This window comes from Ostrinia furnacalis, unplaced genomic scaffold (genome assembly GCF_004193835.3).
Source record: "Ostrinia furnacalis isolate ACB-3 unplaced genomic scaffold, ASM419383v2 OfSCF3056, whole genome shotgun sequence".
Classification (NCBI taxonomy): domain Eukaryota; kingdom Metazoa; phylum Arthropoda; class Insecta; order Lepidoptera; family Crambidae; genus Ostrinia; species Ostrinia furnacalis.
The window spans coordinates 878,982-893,285 of NW_021133295.1; positions in this window are offsets into that span (position 1 = coordinate 878,982).

The following is a 14,304-nucleotide window of genomic DNA, read 5'->3' on the forward strand; positions in this document are numbered from 1 at the left end:
CAACATGTTCTTGATTACTTTGCAAATAATTTGTACTTAGGTATCAAATAGATAAGCAACTTTTGAAGCTTTCACTTGCTATTGCTACCTTTTGTTAGTAATTATAATAGGTATAAGTGAGTTTTTGTACACATAATTTTCGTTACTGGCTTTATCTAGTGAGCTTTATAAATAAGTAGATATGGGCTCTATTTTCATAGATATTACTTTTTACTGAGTTTTTACCAAAACGACAATCTTAAATCTATTCAGAAGCAATTGGTTTAATTAGCAGCGTAAGGTTCTTATTTAATTTAAACAAAAAAAAACAAGTTAAAAATAGGTTGGCTACTGATGTGCAGGCTCTATAAATAAGTATCAAGTTTTACTTTAGTTTTTGGTTTTGAAACATCGATACTTAGCATCACCGAACAGCACTAATGCGTGCGTTTTTTCCTCCCCCGCTTCTATTTGCCTCGTTCCACTTGTAAAGCGCATCTCCTTTGAACTCGGCTGAATTATTTAATCATTTAATAGAATTACGGCGCTTTCGAAGGCCCCTATCTGTGGCAACCGACCTAATTGGCTCGCTATGAAAATATTTATCATTAGCTTTCCATTCATATTGCAATTTGTCGTTAAGCTATTTAGTTGTTTCAGTTAGAAGGCGTTTGATTACTTTAAGTGATGAGTGTTTTGCTGCTTATAATAAAGGAGATTAACATCAATAGTTTTAAGGATACAATGACTGAAAACGAAATGTTATGTAAGTTTAGTCCAAATCTTACGAGTACATGTAATGTAAGGGGTCTTGGCGAGTGTAAGACTACTTTCAGTCACTAAAAACTGTTAATATAAGTACTCCAAAATCATCCACGACTTCCTTTTAAAGGATCGGTATAAAGTTTCTTTGTTATTTCTCACATCAAGATATTGGACTTTTTTTGCTGAAATAGTCTAACTATAGTTCTGCTGCTTTAGCAATCTTATAGTTTGTCATTTAAATGTATACTTAAATGTAACCTTGTAACTGCAGCCATTGAAGCAAAAGCCTTTGATTTTCATAAAACGATAAATAGGCGACTTATTGATGTTTAAAGCGTAATTCAAACGGGAGATCCAATACCTAATTGCGCTTTGGATTCTAAGGTTTTCTCTCTCAATTCCCAATCGGGTATGACTAAACGCCTGAAATGAAGTGTAATTAAAATAAATACAGTGGGTTCAATCTTCAATTAGATTGAGCCTAATATTGCAACTTCTATTCATCTTTTAAGCTAGACTTGTGGCTAGACATAACCTTGTAGGTTTTTCTGTAAAGCCTGGTCCGTGAGCACGTAGAATTTTGTCCAATGACCCCAAGCTACCTATCCTTATCGCTGGGTATTATATGGGTAGCTTGGGGTCATTGGACTAAATTCTACGTGCTCACGGACCAGGCTTTAGAAAATAACCTGTAGATTAATTTCCTCACAAGTCCAATATCCGAAACCAATTTGATGATCAAGCAGTGTCCAGTATGTCTAGGATGCGCGCCGTGATAAGCGTTTATCGCGCCATTTTATCGTTTTTAAGCGAAAGCCCATACATTTTATCGTCTAAAATCATCGTTAAGACTTTATCACGGCGCTCATCCTAGCCCGGCTGGTGTAAAAGTCCCGTAGATATATACTTCTTATTTCATAGCACACTAAACTGAAAAATAAAAGAAACAAAGTTGTCAAATCCTTTGTAAACCAAGATGGCTTACGACTACTTCTGTAGGAACGTTTAAAATCTAAAACCCAGAAGCCAATAGTCAAATAATCCTTCAACCAAAGCCCTCAACCAAAAATGCACGCTGAACTCACTGCATTAATTACTTCCATTACGAATTAACGTTGCCAATAGATCGAAAGCATTGAGACATTATGGGCATTGACGCAGCCACTAATTGGGAGGACAGGAGGTGCGGACAAAACGGCTGTTTAGGGTGACAATAAATTGATATGGGACGGGATTACCATACAGCTGGGACGTATTTCACAATTGCTTTAATTGCTGCCCTCTGGTGGCAAGTGCCCAAAATGGGTGTATTCACCCTACGCTGTCTGCGGCCTCGTCTTATTGGTAATGTTGAGGGTTCAGGCTTTCATGGTTAGAAGGCTTTGGAATTAATGCAATTTGTAACCATTTTATACTTGCGAAATTGGAGAAGGATGTTTATTATCAAAACCAGACTATGACATTCTAAAATTATGTGTACTGCACGGACACTTAAACATTTTATGAAAATCGTGGATTTATTGAAGTATGTAACATCTAAAATACATTATAGTCTTACAAATTGTCTGTCATAAATTATTTTCAGGATTTGATCGATTCATTCTGAAAGTGCATGTCGGGTCGGTGTTAAAATATTTATTAAATAAATATGATACCAATGTTTCATAATAGCTACCAGCTAATAATAATATAATAAATAATCTTAGTTTATTAAACTTTTAATAAAATTACAAGTCTAATTTTTATGTAACTTCCGACTAAGCTCGCGTTTAACCTCAGCCACACCACATTATGATAACTGAAAATGAGGTTCAAAACATAACTCAATATCAAATACAATTAACGAGGTAAATACCTATAAATAACTTTATCAAAACACATTTCTCATATCTAAACATTATGCTATTCGATGTCATCCCCGCTTCGTAATTAAAACCGATTGCCATGCTTTCACGTGTAATAAAAACATAACCTTAACAGGTTACCGGAATAGGGGAGGCTCGGCAAAAGCGGGGGGGTTATTTCGGCCGACTATAAATTAATTCGCGCAGGGCAGTGCAGTAAAGCCTCCATACATTTTAATTGCTACCATTATCGGGCATTCTGCAAAATGGAGACCTGACGACAACGGTCCCCCACCGTTATATTTTGACGTAGACCCACTAATTCGTAAGGATTAATTTTGACGTTGCGTTTGACAGGGTAATTGATTTTGAAAAGGACTTTTTCATTTTGATGTACAAGTGCGTGAGATAATGAACATCATTTTTCAATAGCTTTGTCTATTGAACAATACCTTGGGGAGGTGTATTATAAGCCTTGATTCTCAAGCAAAGTTACAATAAGTTTAATTAATTTCACTTGATATTTCACAGTAAGAGCTCTAGAATATAATTTCACAATTTTGATCTCGGCTTAACCCAAAAAGTGCCTTGACTGTTTAAATAATATCGATTGCAATTGTTATGTTATCTTTGAATTCGATTGTTAAATTTTTACGTAAATCCTGTATTTCAGTTGATTATTATGTGCTCTGTTCGAAACTCTACAATTAAAGCATGCACAATTTTAAAAAAACATACCTGTTTATCCACGTGGCTTTTCATAAGGTAATGTTATTCAATTATGATAATCATCTGTAATTTCAATTCGTTGTGAACATCCCGAAGCAAAATATCTAAATCACGGTAACAAAATCATCAAACTCGCTCAATTGCTCCGCAAACGGAATAAGTAAACATGATTATTAATTTACTGTTTTGACTTTAATAAATGATTTTGTGTGGTCAGCATGTTTATTAATGGTGTAGTTAGATCTAGCTGTTTTTAAATAATACCACGTTGGGCGCCACTTTTAAATTTCCGCATAAATAGCCATGCTTAATGGACTTCTAAAATCACTTTCCAGTAAAATATGGGTACTCGTAATTAATTCCAATAGGATGCTTAGTGTTGATTAATAAAATTTTGAAAAATATAGAAATGACAACATTCATAAATGACAGTACATCTTCTCACTTAGTCGATTGCGTTACATTTTACCTTACAGTCCCTTTTGTCTTGAAACGTCTACTGCATACTCCTATGCATTATCTAGTTCTAAAACAAAACACGGTAACTAATAACAATGGCTCTGTATCTGACTACAAAATACTGAAAAACCAATCGAAACATTAATCCTTTGTGTAGCTGATTATTTTATTATTTCCTTTGATAGTTTCCTGACAAAGCAAATCCAATCTTCATTCTCTTATTACAGCTTTCGTTTTGCTCTTTGTTCCCGGTAGAAAATACATTAGGGATAAAAACTCAGACTTTACCGGACGGAACCAATTCCGTTCGATTTTGTACTTAAGTGGCAAATAGGTACATCTGTCTTCGGCCAGACAATACAATATTAAAAATAAGAGAAGTAGAACTCAAGCAAAACATCATTTCAATTTCAATACTGAAAATCGAGTCTTATTTTCGCCGCATGAGATCGTTTGCTTTTCTTGTCTCATTTCATCATACTTCTAAGAAGATAAGTTGTTTGTGTAGTATCATTTACCTGGAACTACTGAAGCAATTATGGAAGACAAGCTTTCCGCTCGCGGCTTCGCCCGCGTGAAATTTACTTTGTCACAGATCGTCATAATTTATAGCCTATATGTTTTTTTTTTGTTTTTATTTATTTATTTATTTATAGAAAACTCATAACATTCAAGATACTATTTTAATACCGATTAAGTATCCAAATTAACATTGAAGTTGATATTATGTATAATTCCCATAGTAATTTTACGGGAATCTAGACAGTCACATTTTGGCTGATAGTAGCGATATTTCTCTCAATACTCAATCGTTAATTTATCTTAAACCTACTACTAAACAAAGTATTATCAAAGTTTCATTTTGACAATTTGTGATAAGTTACATTTATTGATGTCGTAGCCTTTCATCCTGAGAGGAGAGTAATAATTTAAGTGAGTAAAGGTAACAGAGTTAGTATTTTTTATCAAAAACCACGCAAACCTCAGTATTAAACCAGTATAGAATAAATCATGACACCATAAAATCTTCATACGCTATTAGATTCGTCTGGCCGGCGCCGGCACCCCACTAATTCCGCGACCATCCCTCTATAATAAAATACTATGATAGTCCAATTGTCCTTTACATTATATTTTTATTCTCTACCACATCTCAATTTCATCCCACTCCATTAAAGCAGAAGGGCGGAAGAACTAGATAAGGTTGAAACGGGTTGAGTTTTTATCAGGAGTGTGTGACAGAGTAAATGAACCCTTTTCTTTGGGAAGACAAACTAGGAAAAGATAAAATGTTTCTTAGTGGACGTTAAAGCGCTTGCTTTGTAAGAAAGCCATAAAAAAGACGCGGCCCACGGGACCACGGCTTCGCGGGCCAAATTAAAAAGTAGACATTACAATCCACTTTATAATATTGAATTTATATTTTTAGAGTAAGTTGTAAATCTACGAGTATTTTGGTTCGTTAGTGCATTAAATAAACAATCTAAATTAGATTATTAGCTTTTTTGTAAAAAGGGACCAAGATTTAATGGCAAACGCTATCACAGATGACTAAATGTAAATCTAATTCCTAGTAACATTTATTTTAAACAACTTATCAGTATTAAATATTTTACCTTATTCAATGGAGGCAAAAGCGATTTCATTTCTGTCATTGGAAAAAGAAAAATACAGAATATCTATTTGAAATGTGACTGACGATTACAGACTAGTTTTGCAGCGGCAAAATATTTTTACACCCTGCCATTTCCATCACTAGTGAGAAATTATTCAAAACATTTTAGATCCGTGAAAAATCATAGCAATATTGATGAAACGATGGACGCTTAAAATCTTTTGATTAGTGCGTAAATATGTTATGTTATGTTTTGTCAAATAATAATACCTACTTAGGTTATATCTACTAATTTTAAGCGCGAATAATTCTCCTAATCTCTTTGTTTGTATGTTTATTTGTTATGTAAACAGTCAAATATCGGTCCTAGAAGAACATAAAGACTACTTCATAAAGGATAAGTATAAAAATTCATATCAAAGACAAACAGAAATCTAGAGAGGCAAGGGGTATACAAACAAATTGGGAAAATATAAAAGTGTTGCAAGCTCTTACACTTTCTAGCTCTATAAACGCGGTGTGAATCCGAAGAGTCCGCTAAAGTACTTACGCCATCCCAGGCGTGAAATTTTATCTAACGAATTAATCTGTGAAGTTTTCCGCTTTGTTTCTCCAGATGTATCTTTGGAGAAATTTATTTCTGTCTTTAATCGGAAATAGATAAGTCGAAGGGCGTGAGAAAGCCCTTTGGGAGCTGTTTCGAACCCCGCTTCTGAAATGACTTGGGAATTTACCTGGTAATTATTGGAGAATCTAAGTTTAAATGTGCGCTTTAAAGCAATTTCATTTGAAACTTAAGTCACACCTATTTAAATTATTGAATGAATACTGTAATGTTACGTAATGTAATGTAATTTCACGTAAGTACATAAAAAAGTTGTAGTGAAAAATGACCATCAACCTTGTTCAATTGTTCATTTAAAATTCATCAATTCATGGGTAGGTACAGTCGAAAAAATACGTTACTTTTAAGTTGCAAGCCGTATTTCAGTCCACCACAAACAGTCGTAACAATACAATCGCTTACGTAACAGGCAACTGCAAACTACCATCTGGCTCCTAAAAGCATTTCATTAATTATCACTGCCGTTTATTTTTGAGTAACAGAAACGTCATTTGCGAAGTGAAACTCATTAAAGCGACGACAGCGCCGCTCGGACCGCGGCTTTTTGTAATTCCAGTGACAAATGAACAGCGCGGGCCGAGTGCGCCGCCCGCAGATTCCGGGAGAGAGTTGATTTTAAAACAAAGAGCAAGCATTGGACAGAACTGACTTGCCTTTTTTTGCCTACGACTAGATTCTCTTTCTCTCTCTCTCTCTATTTCTCTCTAAGTACATGAAGTTGTGTCTAATTGCTAAAATTGTATGAATGCAGATAACATAATACCAGATTTTTTAAAACAATTTACAGACAAGTCCTAGCTCTACTTTTTCTCTCATTGTCTGAAACTTTCATTTCATATCCCATTTGTTGTCTCGACAAAAATCAAAATGTTATGAAATTGGTACCAGACAGCGAAGTATGCGTAGAAAAGACCCATGGCGACAGAAATTAATTACCGAACCTGTGAGTTCTGGCTTATCAGTCCGGTCCTGGTGGACCGACCAGGCCAAGCGAACAAATATCTTTTAATTCAGTTCTACGAGAATCATATTATACCTTAACGATTTCTCTGTTAGCTTCCATATTCTTTGACAATAATTGCGAAGCGTTGGAGCGCGTTTCCGTACTTTACGCGGAGTTGAGTTAATGCTCTCTTACAGGGGCCTATTCATTTGGAATTTAACATCGTGTTTCAGAGAGTTGTTACTCGTAGTAAATAACTGTGCGATTTCTCGTGTTCACTTCGCGCTAATTCGGTGTAATTCGCCGTGTGCGCTCATTGGGTTTGGAGCGGATCAAACCCAACACTGCCAACCTTTATTCGTCATTCAATTACGAGCATCAGTTTTAGGTATAAACGTTCCTCGTTCTGTCTGCGGAAATGTAAGATAAACATGTCAGTGTTTATTCATGAATGTTGTTTGGTGTTTCAATTCAGATTAAACGTAAATAGGATTCGAATATTTTGACGAGGAACACACATTTTAGTGAATATACATGATTATTATTACTTGCTCGTATATTGTAACTTTCCCCTTAATTTAGGTCTATTAAACTTTATAGCTGCCTAAGTTTCTTTTTATTAACCGCAATAGGTACTCACTATTTCATAGCTCATACACAAAACGTTTAGTACAGCCTACAAAATTTATGGAAACGTACCTCGCTTCAGAGGTAGTCTATTCACAAGATTACTATCTCCGGGAGCACACAAAAGATACTTACACTGCTGAAATAGCCGACCTTGAACAGCTCTCCATAAAGACAAAAGCTCTACTGAAACGGCCATTAAAAGAACCTATCTGCCCCCCAACATAACACAGCAAGCACTTACCATAAAAAGGGATGTAGTACCTCCCGTATTCAGATCACACGTTTACATTTCGCCACTTTCGCGAAATCAAAGTAAAGCTCAAAGCAAACACTCCTTGAAATGCGGTGTAAATAATAAAAAGGTACCGCAGAGGCACCTGGGAGGCCCAGGCTGTCATACTCGCCATTGTACCCGGCAACCCTCCGAGCGGTTTATTTCAGATTCAATATGCTCTAGAGAGAGGAGGGAGCCATGAAATATCGCGCCGCATTGACATTCAGCACACCTATTCCTAAAAATGGATTTGAATAATAATCCCATTGTTTCAACGATAACTTTTCGATCATCGGTTTTTATTGAAAAAAAGTAACGTTAATGTGATACGATAGTAGCGCGGTCTGGGAAATGGTAGGTATTTTCTAAATATCCTGTTTTCTAAATGGACTAAAATATCAAAAGTAGTTTCTCAAGTCTCGCATTGTATGCAGTTTCCATCCATCTTCCGTTGCACTCGATCACAATAATGTAATATAGTGCCCTAGTTCTTGGTGCACCAAATACAAACCAGTGTGCCTACCATGAGTTTACGTTAGGTGCGCTCGCTAGCGACTGCGTAAAAAAATGACATTTAAATGTATGACATATTGTGCAGCGCCCCTAGTGGCTACTTTCAAGAAATAAAATCTTCATAGAATTTCTTGACGTATTCGCTAGCGAGCTCACCTAACGTAAACTCATGGTAGGCACACTGTTTATCAGTATCTGTGTGCCTACCATGAGTTTACGTTAGGTGTGCTCGCTAGCGACTGCGTAAAAAAATGACATTAATTGTATGACATATTGTGCAGCGAACCTAGCGGCTACTTTCAAAAAACAAAATCTTCATAGAGATTTTTGACGTACTCGCTAGCGAGCACACGTAAACTCATGGTAGGTATACTGAACTTTGATTTATAACCATCTCGACGTCGAACCGTAAACTATACTCGTACTTTACATTAAGAATTACCTGTTTTTTAATATTTATGATTTGTAGAGATAATATTTTATATTTGATTAAAAGCATTGCACATAGTAAAAGATTGAATCATTACATTAACGAAAATGTATTAAAATTTCTTGTTCACTCAGCTACATTTAATATTCCCCTTTAATTTACTTTTAAAAGTTTCCTTCAAAGACAAGCGTGATCTAAAATCTGTATTACGTAGAGAATTAAAAATAAAAATCCCAAAGTATACATTTCCTGGAACGTTTCGCTGGAATTAAAACGCAGTCGTGTTCCAGGTTTGGAATGGAAAGCAAGAAAGTAGGGCAAGTCAATTTTAAAATGCAACATCTGAAAATACTTGGCGAGTTTCGCTGTTTTTTAAGATTAATATGAAATGTTTGTCAGCCGCTTAACTATGCAAATGCTTTAGTAGAAAGTAGCGCTGTCATCATCAAATCATCGATACTCGACTATCGGCTATTAAAAATATTACCGTAATCGATATCGATATTATTAATTTATACAGTGTAAAACAAAGTTCTGCTAAGGTGTAAAACAAAGTTATCTAGAATCTATTATTTTACCAAAATATTTATTCAGCCTAAAATCGTCACTTCTGAAAAAGGTACACGGAATAAAGAGCACTGTCCAGTGAGACCTCCAGGCAAAGAATTGAAAAATACTTTCTACAAAAAGTAGCATAACATACAAATACTAGAGATGTTTTCACTTTTCAGCCTAGTTAATGCATTTTTTTAATGTTTGCTGTTTGGGTACTGATAATAGGCTAGATGTCAATTTTTTAATTTCTGTCCATTAGATAATAAGAAAATACCTAGACACATACAAAAGCATGTTTCTAAATACTAAAAAGAATTTTTATTTCATTACAATGACATCGTATTAAAGTAATTGTTTAAAGATTTTAAAAGAAACAAAGGACATAATGTTCTACCTACTATAATTATGGCACTTTCATCGATACCACCGTATCACCACACTACAGCGACTTCCAGGCAGTATTTTAACGTCGTCTACACCAGTTTTTTCAGTCGTGACACGAAGTTTCAGGCAAGCAAGTTGCATTTCAACGATTGAGATTTTTCCTTTGAATCGTGAAAATATAGCAGATTTACATGAACAGCGTTTGTGTACAGTCTGCTGCGTATTCGACTATATTTTTGTTGCAAAAACGTATTTATTAGGACCGCATAAGGTGGCACAATGTTTACCGGCGTCTTGCGAAGGTGTACTGTTAAAGGAATATGGAAACAGAACTCTTGTAGTTAGAATAATGAGTTCAAGTGATGAGAGTGAGGTTTTGTGAAGTAATGTTTGAAAATAGTTTGAACCTTGAATAAATTACTATTGAAGATACTAGGTGGACCGACGATCTCGTAAAGGTCGCGGGAAGAGCCTGAATGCGGGCAACGCAGAACCGTGCATTGTGGAAAACCTTGGAGGAGGCCTTTGTCCAGCAGTGGACGTCATTTGGCTGAAACGAACGATACTAACTTTTGTACTTATTCATACGTATCAAAGCAAAAACACTATTCACTAAAGAACTTTTACCATTAAGATTGCGTGGATAACAAAATGTGCTGTAGTCTTCTAATAACTTAATTTGCAAGTAGGTAAATCGTTTTCAATTTTCAATTTCAATCATATTTTCACTATCCGTATAAGTTTATTATTAAGGAAAAAAGTAATAAAATAATGTGGTTTATGTATAACGCACCCAAGTACCGTTATTCCGATAACATCCCACATTTATAAACAAGAACTCTACGACTCTAATATCGATGCAAAAATTGCTATTCTTTCTAGACAATAATCCCGGCTCAGACACGTCCCATGACAATAAAATTATATTTCATTGGATGCTTTTTAGCTTACTGCTTTTGATTGCCCCCTGAATAATTGAGTGTAAGAAGTTTGATAGATAGAACAATTCGGAATCTAATCTCCGAGGCAGAGGGTCTATGACTGCACGGTGTAATCGGCTTTTGTTTATGACCACAGCTAAGGAAATACAGACAGCTCACTTGAGCCTCCCCCGCACTAGGCAGCCAATCCGGTCTTGGCTGCCTTGTACGCGGGCTCCCATACACCGTCATATTATGCTACGACTGGCTTAGTTTGAACATCATTAATCAGCCTACAGTTTCATTGGATGTCAGAAAATATGATATTTTAACTATCGAGGTAGGCTATAACATCACACTACAACCAAGAGCGGAGCTTCAATGAACAATATTGCATAGCCGGCTAAAAATACTAGCTATCACAGCTATATTGACATAAAACTATTTTATCTAATACAATCTTAATGGCTAATTTTTGAATAACATTTAATATTATTCCACTTTTTAAATGTGTAAATAATTAGCTTAGCAATTTAAATTATTCAATTCAAATGTGTGCGTTTATTTTATGAACCTACTATGTACTGTTATATTTTTATTGTGTCCCTACCTACGGGTCCATCTAATTGCAGACCTTTCCCGCGGGACTCCGATCCACAATATGTTTTCAGTAAAAGAGAGCTTAGGACATTTCATAAACGAGATGCCATATAAATGTATTTTCTATTTGTGACGATAATAATAATAATGTATTTTCAAAGTTAATGGCATTTAGAGGTTAATAGATACGAGTACCTACTCAAGAACAATTTATTGTATAATTCATTTTTACTTACAATGGGTCCTTTGATTAAATAATTAAAGTAATTGAGCAAAAATGTACTTACTGATTATAACAAAAGAATAATATTAAGTAAAATGATTTTCGTTCGTGAACTATAAAACCAATTTGCTTAGTTCGCGAAATCTTAATGAAACCTAAATTTATATTCAGTACACTTTCCAGAAATTAAAAGCAAACACATTATTAACTTCTGCCGCGTTCCCAACCTCACGTTACTTGCATGAGTTTAGTTGGTGGTTTCTTTACTTTAAAAATGTATTAAATGTTCGTATAAAAAACATTATGAATTGAAAATACGAGAACTAAGGCTGGGTTGCACCATCTTACTTTAACTTTGACAAACGTCAAACTCCATACCAAAAAGCCGGTTATCGTTATAATTACGGTCAAAGTTAGGTGGTGCAACTCAGCCTAAGTAGGTATTTTATACACCTCCGAATTTAATACAAAAATTTTTAGTGACAACCTAGAACTGGTTAAGTGCTTATGTCGTTATGTCGTGTGTAAAGTTAATAACTGAGTTTGAATAAACCGAGTTTCTTACAGCGCTTCTTCTCAACACTTGCCAAATGTTGTCTCGAAGAGTTGCATAGAGCTTTTGGCCATGAGACAAGCCTAAAAATAATGAGTTAATCTAAGTTAACAATGAAAGATGTTTTGTTTATGTATCTTATTTTATAAATAGTGAACACGTACCTAAGTGGAGAGTCTCTCATTCTATTGATAATCCCAGTTGATACAGCCCTCACGATAGAAAAAACATACTAAAAATATTATGTTACATTTTCAGAACCAACTTTTTATTTAACATCAGTTTAGTTTTACATGACTGCACTCATATAAAATAACTAGCTCGTCTGTGAACAATCGCGATCTGCATACGAGAGCGATAATCGCTGTCTGTAATGCCACGGCTTTAGGCATGCGACGTGAGGACTTGCTCCACTATGCACCGGGTATACTCTCTATTTTAACCAGCAAATGTAGTTACTTACTAGGAGTGTAACGTGTTCGCTATGTTAGGAAGTGAAAAATATTTTTCAGTATTTGTATCAGATTTAAATTGTACAGAACATAGCTTACAACATACCATAACGAACAAAACCAAAGCTCATAACAAAAACTTGAAAACGAGTCAGCTACTAAAGTTTTGCACACAATATATTATTTAGGGCCGATTTTTCAATCGTCGGATATATTTTGTCTGAAGAATAAACTTGTCATTTTGTCATTTTCCCATGCTGAAACTGTCAATGTGTCAAACTTATTCTTCAGTTAAAAATTATTATCCGATGATTGAAAAATCAGCCCTGAGTGCAATTAACAAAATAAATAGTAGTCGAAGTAATGCATCGTGAAATAAGCTCTGAAAATAAGCCTTTCTTAATAATAATTAACTTCTACCTGACACAATATTGCTTTTTTCAGGTTTTTTAAGATTTAAATATTTAAATTTCGCTAAGTAAAACGCACAGGAATACACATCCTCAATACGGTTAGATATTACACATAATAAATATTGCATATCGACCTTTGGAAAGAGAATCGGTTAATTTCAGCTCGTAGAGCGTTATCTCTGTCGCACACTACCTATACGATTGACAGAACGTCATTGACAAAACATTATTCAATGAAAATATTGTCCGAACTCTTAGTATTTCTCTTCGACAAATACTTTAACACATTGCGAACCACTTTTCTTTCACGACTATAAAAAGTTTTTAGCAATTTAATTCACTTAAAATAAAGTTTGTTTACACTTTGACAAAACGTCATCGTCTGTCATTGTTCAAGTGCGACAGTGATAATGCTTTACGAAACCGAAATTAGCCGATTGCCTCTTTCTAAAGGTCGATGTGCAATATTTATCGCCGGGTAGGTATTGTTTATAGAACTTCATATTTTATATTTTCCACATTAGGTTGCAAAGGGAACACAGCAGCATAGTGATCACCGTAACGACAGCGATGATGAGTTCAATAACGGTTATGAGTTCCGAAGTGTAACGACACTGCGCATCTGCGTCCTGTGTATATACGTCTATATGAGTATGTCTATACGTCTATACGAGTATGTTTAATACGCTAAGTAGATGTCGGGGACAAACATTGTGGTAAATATTGGATAGTAACGTAAACGTGAGATCGAAGAAGCTTTTATTTATGATTGGCCAGGGTTCGAGGATATATATCAAGGGATATATATCAAGATATATATCGGATATATATCCGATATATATCAAGCCGGTTTTGATGATATATATCAACTTTTAAAATTTGTTACTGTATTTGTACTTTTTGACATAAGATTTTTTTTTTTTTTTGTAAATTTTGCCGGATTTAAAAGAAATTTTATGTTTTTGCTTTATTTGTCTGATTTTAAGTTTTAAAAACATTAAAAACATGTTTATGTCACACATATGCAATAGTATTCATGAATAATACAATAAAATAATACTATGGCTTTCATACAAAATTGATATATATCAAAGTTGATATATATCGGATATATATCATAAATATCCGATATTTTGATATTTATAATAAATATCGGATATTTTCGAACCCTGTGATTGGCACTAAATCTATGAATCTATGAAGAGAAGCTATGAACTTTTTTGATAAAGTTACGAAAAATATAATAAAAGTACTTAACTAACACTAAAGTACATACATTAAAGGCTATTACCGTATTTTAATAAAATTTAACTTTGTACTGTTTGGAAAAAAATTAAGATGTAGTGCACAAAAAGCAACAATAATGTTTATAAATTACTCCAAAGATGGTGCTCCAAA